Source organism: Suricata suricatta, chromosome 12 (assembly GCF_006229205.1).
Source record: "Suricata suricatta isolate VVHF042 chromosome 12, meerkat_22Aug2017_6uvM2_HiC, whole genome shotgun sequence".
NCBI classification, from domain to species: domain Eukaryota; kingdom Metazoa; phylum Chordata; class Mammalia; order Carnivora; family Herpestidae; genus Suricata; species Suricata suricatta.
The window spans coordinates 31,920-38,699 of NC_043711.1; the positions used below are offsets into that span (position 1 = coordinate 31,920).

A 6,780-nucleotide genomic window follows, 5' to 3' on the forward strand; every position below is an offset into this window, starting at 1 on the left:
GCACGAAGACCCACCTCCGCTCCATGCCGCCCCCGCCCCGGGCCGCGCCCGCGCCCCCCGACGCCGGTCCCAGCGCGTCCCGTCGCGCCCCGGCCTGGCAGCGGGGTCACATGGCCGCCGAGCTGGGCCCAGCCGGGGCGGGGCGGGGCGGGGCGTGCAGGGGAGCGGCGGGAGGACGGGGCGGGGGCAGAGTCCAGCAGCTGCCGGCCGGGAGGAGCCGGCTGGAGAGTACCTGCGGGAGACACCAGCCGGCATCTGGGGGACTGGGAGGGGTCGTCTGCGCCCAGGCCGGGAGTCAAGCTGAGGGACAGAGGTCCAGAGTTCCCCTCAGACTGGGACGGCTGAGTCGGGGAAGGGCCGGGTGGCGACAAGGAAGGAAGGAACCACCGAGGGAGCGGGCGAGGGGGCAGGCCGCTTTCGGAGCTTGGGTTTCCTCTGGGCGCGCGGCGGGGTAGTTGGGGGGGGCGGGGGGCGCACACCCGCTGCGTGTATCTTAGTACCTCTGAGTCAGGAAGTGCCTAACAACTGAAGGGGTGTCATGGCTTAATTGCAGGGGTTTGTTTTTACTCCTAATGCTGGAAATCCCGGCATTCCTGTGATGCGTGGCATTTCAGGTCAAGCTCCTCAACATCCACCCTGGAGGCTGTTGGCGCCAGGCACTGTTCCTGTGTTGCACACTTAACTATCCCCACTTTACAGAAGAGCAAAGATAGGTGGCAGGAGGTGGAGTTAGGAACTCGCTCACAAGCTGGTTAGGGTCCGTGCCCCCACTAGGTCCCAGGGAGCCTTGAGCTGAGAGGCGCCCAGGAATCAAGGTCATCTAAGCTAGGGAAACTGAGGCCCAAGGGACCATCACTAGATCCTTTGGGCTGAAACTAGCTGAGAAGCCTTTGGGAGAGCCCTGCTTTGACCTGGCAGGAAACATGATACAAACACGAGGTTCAGTCACTCTCAAGGTCACACAGTGTGAAGGCGGGGGTGGGACGGGGTGTCAAACCCAGGGGTCTGCTCCCCTGACCTCTAAAACACATTCCTCACCCCAGACCCTCCAACAACCCTAGAGCAGGATGTTTCTCTACCCTTTTAAGAGATGAAGGGAGCCAGAGCCAGCAAGCCCCTGACTCAAGGTCAGGCAGCTGGGGTTTCAACTCAGAGCGCCATTGACCCTGACCCCTGGGAGTGTGACCAGGCATAGGCATTTGTAGGGTGCGGCGGGGGGGGGGGGACCAGGAGGGAGCCGGGGCGGTGGAGGGGGGCAGTGCCCAGCTGACCTGGGGCTCCTAGGCCAGCGCCAGCTCCTCTGCTCCCTGGGACAACTGTCCTCGTTCTGAGGGGCGGGCGGAGACACTACCCGACACGCTCACTCAAAAGAACTCAGCCCACTCCCAGGACATTGCAAGGGCTAGCATGGAAACTTCTGCACCCGGATTTTCCGTCTGTGGTGTGGCGGAGAGATGGTGTGGCAGGCACATCCCCAGCACTACCCTCGCCCCTCCCCACCCAGCCTTTCCAACTGCATACGCCAAGCAACTGGGGCTGGTGGGGGAGGGGGTGCATACTAAAAAAAATTCAGCTTCCTCCCTCGCCCCTAGACTTCTTCCGAGGGAGAGAAGAATCATATTTACTTGCTGGGAGGGAGGGATTTTGCGGTGTCTGGGCCGGAGTGGGGCTGTACCAAGGGTCCTGTTTCAGGTTCTGCTGGATCCAGGGATCCTCTGACTCCAGCAGGCGCCGCCCTGCCCCAAGCAGGCTCAGCCCCTGCTCACTGGCTTTCCCTGCTGCTACTCAGGGTGGGGCGGGCTCCAGGGAAATGCAGGTCCTGGACTCCAGCTCCCTTCCTTCATTTGTTCACTCTAAATGCAACGCCTAATGAATCACGGCTTTTGTGAGAATTACCTGATGACTTATGTGCGATCGGCATCCACGATCCCCAGCAAATGTTCCATAAATGTCAGCTGGCCTCATTGCCGTATTTAACTCACTTCACACTCGGGGTGACTGAACCAGACATGTTCAGTGAAGGCAGAGAAAGGGCAATACTATGCTGGAGTCAAGGAAATGTGGGGTTCTTATCTACCTACTGTGTGCTGGGTGGGGAGATCACTCGGAGGAGCATGCCAAAGGGGGCGTGGTGGTGGGGATGGCCTGGGCCGGGGCTGCAGTGGGACCCAAGCAGTCTCTAAGGGAGGCTCCTGCAGGCCCAGAGACCATGGGCAGGAAGAAGCATGGCTTGTTCCCTGATGAGCCAGGAGAAGAGTGTGGCCATCTGCCCTCCCTGCTGACCTCAATCCCACCCTGTCCTTAAAACACCTGGACAGGTCAAGATTAAATCTAATGAAGGCAGTGAGGATTAGGATTAAGGTTAGAATTGGGGTCTGCTAGCTGGGCTCCTTCACACTTGAAGGACTTGGAATCTGCCTTACATCCTTCTCAGAAAGAACCTGAGGCTAGTGAGGCCTGCTCTGGGGACAGAACCTGGGCTGGGAGCCAGGCCTGGACGGCCTCTCCCCCACGCGCAGGTGCCAGGGACTTGCCTATGTCCCCTGGAGACCAGACCACCTCTGGTGCCTTGTGGTTCACCAGGGAGTGGAGCTCAAGGCTCAGAAGGCAGCCAGTTCTCGTCAATCTGAGGGGCTCTGGGTGCCTCAAAGTGGGCCGTGGTGGAGAGAAGGGAGAGATGCAGTGGGCAGAAAGGCGCCAGGCACACACGGGCCACCTGAGCACAGCCACTGCTCCCAGGCTTTTCTGTGTTTCTCTCAGAGGCTCAGGCCATACCGAGGGTTCTTCCAGACATGAGGCTTTACCCCCAGCTAAGGGTCCTGGAGCAGTACACCTGGGGAACTGTGACAGGCCAGTCTGCGTGCATTTCTGCACACCTAAGCCCTGAGGTAGCAATGCAGCGCTTGACAGGGAGCCTAACTCATTAGGAAGCACCCCAGGGGGGGTTAATCAAACAGGAATGGGGAGGCAGGTACTTGGAGTCCCCTTCAAGTCAGAATCTAGCAGCAGTGAATTCTGAATCCCAGGTTAGGCTGCCACCTCAGGCAGACGACCCTGACTGCACAATCACTGCCCACTCCCCCTGCCCCACACCTCCATGTCGAGCACCTCCTTTGAGCTCTGACACCATCTGTGTCTATCATCCTCTCCTCCCCAGGCCTAAGTGCTGGGGGGCGGGGGGGGGGCAGCACACAGCAGGCGCCCAATAAATGCTTAATGAATAAAGAATAACTGAGGGCCCACAGCCTGGGGCTGTCAGGGTGATGCCTGCTCCAGGAGTCTTCAGCCTGAGCCTTCACAGACTCTGCCAAACACATGACGAGGGCATGACCTGCTTGTTCCTCTCAAGGTGCCATCTGCGTTCACAGACAGGCCTCCCCAGAGCACAGCTCTGCTCCTGCCACCTCCCAAACAGACCTCCGGTTTGAGCGGGCGGCAGGACCACTTCCCATCGCCTGGCCCTCCAATGTCCTTCAGCCTTACCACTCCTCCAGACCAAGCTGCCACACCTCCCCCCCACATGCTCCCTGCTGCTGTCACCCCTCCCCAGGAGGCTGGTTCTGCCTCTGTGGGTGAGCAGCTGATGCAGGCCTGACCAGTCACTAGTTCAGTTACAAGACACTAGAACATGTACTTCTCCCAGGCTTCTGCTAGTGCTACTGGGAAAGGGACGCATGCTTTCTGCAGATTCTGGTGCCTTCACGGACACCAGGGACAGAAGTGCACCTGAGGGTGAAGCGGCGGAACACCGCGCCCGTGATGCCCGGCCTGAGCGCCGCCCGTGAGCTGCGGGCACTGCTGCACTGTCCCAAGAGCGCAACTTCCAGCCCTGAGAGGTGCTACCGTCCAAAGCTGCAGAAGGAGGACTGTTGCCGCCACAAAGAAGGCATGCTGAGCAGCCGCGGTCACGGAAGCCTGGCAGGGACCTTCGCGTGTCCACATCAACACTAGGAATATGACTTGTTAAAAACAAGCAAGACTGGAGAAATGGGGACCCCCCCAGTCCAGAGGAAAGCAGTTAACAGGAGTGCATCCAGAAATGACCCAGAGGCTGAAACAGCGAAGATTTCAGGGGACTATCATAAAAAGGTTACAGTTTCAACAGAAGACAGAAAATGGATAATTTCAGTAGAGAAATGGAAAAACCCAAGTACAAATACTGGACCCAAAATACACGAGTGGTGAGTTCGAGAGTGCTGGTGGACTGGCCCCAGCGAGCGGCAGAGCCAGGAGTGCGCAGGAGTGGAGACACGCGTTAGCCTGCAGCGCAGGGAGCACCTGGCGTCTCGTGTGTGGCCAGGCACCCAGGGGCAGCAGAGATGTCAAGAGAAACGATGGCCAAGACATCCCCAAACTTATGAAAGGCACAAACCCGCATGCCCAAACAACTCCACGTAAAAGCCATACCTCCGTGCACCCCAATCAAACTGGGGGCACCAAACACAAGAGAAAAATCACCATCAAAGGAAACAGACATGCCCTGCCTGAGGGACCACAGGAGTTTCTCATCTGAAGCAAGAGTGGCACATATTTAAAATGCTGAAGGAGGGGCGCCTGGGTGGCTCAGTCGGTTAAGTGTCCAACTTCGGCTCAGGTCATGAGCTCACAGTCCGTGGGTTTGAGCCCTACGTGGGGCTCTGTGCTGACAGCTCAGAGTCTGGAGCTGCTTCGGATTCTGTGTCTCCTCTCTCTCTGCCCCTCCCCCACTCACTCTCCGTCTCTCTCAAAATACATAAAAAAAATTTTTAATGCTGAAAGAAAATAAATCAACCCAGAATCCTGCATCACCAAGAATAAAATATAATTAAGAAGTACTTCAAACGTGGAGGAATCGGGGCTCTGTCAGACCAGCAAAGTTGCCATCCACAAACACGGAGCACACACAGTGACAGATGAGGGCCCCACCTGGAAACCCAGGGTCCACAGTTTTGAAGGAGCACAAGGGACAAACGCACATCCTCAAAGGCCACAGAAAACGAGCTCCCACTATGCCCATCTCCAAAACCTGGACGCAGACCCCAAGTGCGGGAGAGGGTGTGGGACAGCTTGTGTGGCCACTCTGGAGTCAGTTCGGGGATTTCTCACAAAACTGGACACACTCTAGCCGTTTGATTCAGCTCTGGGTTTTTATTTCCCCGAACAAGTTGAGACTTGTGCTCGAAAACAAATCTGCACACAAGTGTCTGCAGCAGCTGTATCCAGAACTGCCCAAACCTGGAAGCCAAGACCCACCTCAGTAGGAGAGGACCATGGTCCACCCAGAGGCTGGGGTACTGGTCAGCACTAAAAGAAATGAGACATCAGGGGTGCCTGGGTGGCTCATTCGGTTAAGCCTCCAACTTCAGCTCAGGTCATGATCTCATGTTCGTGGGTTTGAGCCCCACGTCGGGCTCTGTGCTGACAGCTCAGAACTTGGAGCCTGCTTCCATTTCTGGTTTCCCTCTCTCTCTGCCCCTCCCTGCTCATGCTCTGTCTCAAAAATAAATTAAAAAACGTTAAAATTAGTTTTAAAAAGATGAGCCACCAAACCACAGACTCGGAGACATCTTGAATGCATGGAGGGAAGGAAGTAGGTAAGGCTATACTGCATGGATACACTGTGGGACACCCTAATCAAGCTGCTCAGAACCAGCAATAAAGTCCCATTTCAGGTCTCAGTACAATTACACACTTATCTGTGAAGTCTTCACTAATCTCCCCAGAAAAGCCAAATATTTTTTTTAAAAAATTTTTTATGTTTTTTATTTTTGAGAGACAGAGAGAGACAGTATGAGCAGGGGAGGGTCAGAGAGAGGGGGAGACACAGAATCTGAAGCAGGCTCCAGGCTCTGAGCTAGCTGTCAGCACAGAGCCTGACGCAGGGTTCAAACCCACAAACCGTGAGATCATGACCTGTGCCGAAGCCGGAAGCTGGACACTTAACCGACCGAGCCACCTAGGCGCCCCCAAATATTTTAGGGTCCATTGCACCAGGATGAGAGTGCCAGGTCAGAATGCCGCATTTATAGGTGTATTTCTAGTTCCCTTCCCTTGTGTAGACATAAGCACCTTGAGATAAGAAACATCTTACTCATTTTTTTTTTACCGGAAATATAATTTAGTGCCGACTACATAGGAATGACCCAAAGAACAAACAACTGAGTGACATTAAAAAGATGCCCCAGGGGCATCTGGGTGGCTCGGTCCATTGGGTGTCCAACTTCATCTCAGGTTGCAGTCTCACAGTTCGTGAGTTCAAGCCCTGCTTCAGGTTCTGGGCTGACAGTGTGGAGCCTACTTGGGATTCTCTCCCTCTCTCTCACTGCTGGAGTACCTGCGTTCTTTTTAAAAAAAGATACTTCCAACAACCAGAAAGGAAAAGCAAAGAAACAAGGAGACAGGTTATTGAATACAGGGAGGCAAAAAAAGGGAAAAAAGACCTTAAAAGCAGAGTAAAAAAACTAACATGAGCAGATTTTTTGTAAACAGAGCCAACCAGAAGACAGAACAACTTCCCTAAAGTACTCAGGAAAATGTAAATAGATGAAAAATGCTCCAATCAAAATCATTCTAAAGTCTCTCTAGCGCCCCCGCCCCCACACCCTGGTTCCCAACGCTGGACAGCCAACCCCACAGGGATAAAGCCCAGATGCGGAGATCCCGACTCCCCCACCCTCACTCCTGGTACCTGATCCACCCTCTCCTGGACTCCACCCCCTCCCAGCTAGGATGCCCCCACCTGACTCTGGCTCCTGCCCCCTCCCCTGTGCAGTCACCACAGGCAACTATGAAAAGTGGTCT

The 6,780-nt window shown here is 55.5% G+C and overlaps 1 protein-coding gene across 1 annotated transcript in view; it reads right to left on the reverse strand.

Moving 5' to 3' along the window:
- PLPP2 (phospholipid phosphatase 2) overlaps positions 1 to 106 on the reverse strand; it is an 8,243-nt gene extending 8,137 nt beyond the window's left edge. The window contains exon 1 of the mRNA XM_029918179.1: positions 15 to 106. The gene's annotated coding sequence lies outside the window, so the exon portion shown is untranslated. The remainder of the gene's footprint in view (positions 1 to 14) is intronic.
- Positions 107 to 6,780: the final 6,674 nt, after the last annotated feature.